Raw genomic sequence first — 1,519 nt, 5'->3', positions numbered from 1 at the left:
AAAAGAAAGATGATTTGTAAGGGGTAAAAGAGCTGGATTTGACTTGTTGCCTCCACAATTTACAAAGAATATCTTAAGCTAGTAAAGTTCAGAGAGATCAAGAGCAGCAAATTGTTTTCCTTACTTTTGGGGGAAGACGAGATTACATGACCGTATGCCCTCAACTGACAGGATAAGGTGATTCAGTCTTTCACAAAGGGTGTTTCTCACAAATATCTCAGGACTAAATTAATGTTAAGAATAAAAATTACATGTTTCAACGACCTCTTCCAGGGGATCACCAAAACTGGACACATTTTCATCAGAACCTCTGGGCTTCAGGAATGTTTGGAGCCCACCGAATAGTCAGCAAAGAGCTACGATCTAACGCCAGATCAAATTAGTAAAAAGCAGGTGCGTTTAGGATCTCTGCACCCTGGAGAGACATACAGATGCATTCTTTATCAAACAATAACCTTTCGCTACAGAAGCAACGCGAGATCATCTATAAATGAACAGAACTGCTCGTCGCTTTGAAGTACTTTCAGCTCTTCTCTCTTCACGGAAACACAACCGCTTCCAAGGTCGAACCGAAATGCAGTTCACGTAAAACTTTAAATCCTACACATCTCAGTAATATTAAAAGAGCTCATCTACACAGCGTGCTAGAAGCTTACACAGCTTTGTAATCGTTCCACAAATAAGGTGCGGAATCAAATGTCTCGCATCAAAAGACCATCTTCCTTTTGGTCAGATGGCTTTTACAGCATGCGGTAGAAAACCATCGAGTGGGACAAATCCCAAACAAAAGCCACTTCACAACCATGAGGGCTCTAATACGTTCCAGTGGCAATGGGTCCTGAATTGCTGTTTTCCCTATTTGCGCCCAGACATACACACACACACACTCTCATACCTACCCTTCATTTAAGCCAATTCAAGAGTTTCATCACTGACTAATATTACCATATATTAAGCAAGCTGAAAGAGCAAACACAAGATCGAACCTTTAATCTTTTCAGCCAATGGTTTTTCTTCAAGCCGTTGAAACAAAGGGTTTTTTATCTGATGCTGCAGGCTGCTGCACAGTTTATATACTGAATCACAACATTTTTCCATATTCAGAAATTAAACTCCCACTTAAAAGGTTATGATAAAAAGCTGGGCCACGTTTTCCTGGAAATAAGCAAACAGAACAAAACCAATCAGAGGATAAGGAACTGAAGTGCAAATCTAGAGACCTGGGCGCTAAATCACAGCTCTAGCAATGACTCACTACCCCGCCGTGAAAAGGGAACCGCCTCTTTCCTGCGTCTGTGTTCCTACCTGTAACGTGAGAATAAGGTTTGGAAACCAAACATATGGAGGAAAAGCATTGTACAAGCATCTCCCTCAAATAACAGGACTGTCCAAACGTTTTCCCTTGCAAGAAAAGGCAAAGCCTGGCATAACACCTGCACTTGCCATCACAGTAAAAACAACGCAAAGCAAGATATACAGCAAGGCTGAGTTTGCATCAGGAGTGGAAATGGTTCAATAC

Source organism: Alligator sinensis, unplaced genomic scaffold, assembly GCF_000455745.1.
Source record: "Alligator sinensis unplaced genomic scaffold, ASM45574v1 scaffold781_1, whole genome shotgun sequence".
NCBI lineage: Eukaryota > Metazoa > Chordata > Crocodylia > Alligatoridae > Alligator > Alligator sinensis.
Note: the sequence above shows the minus strand (reverse complement) of the source record.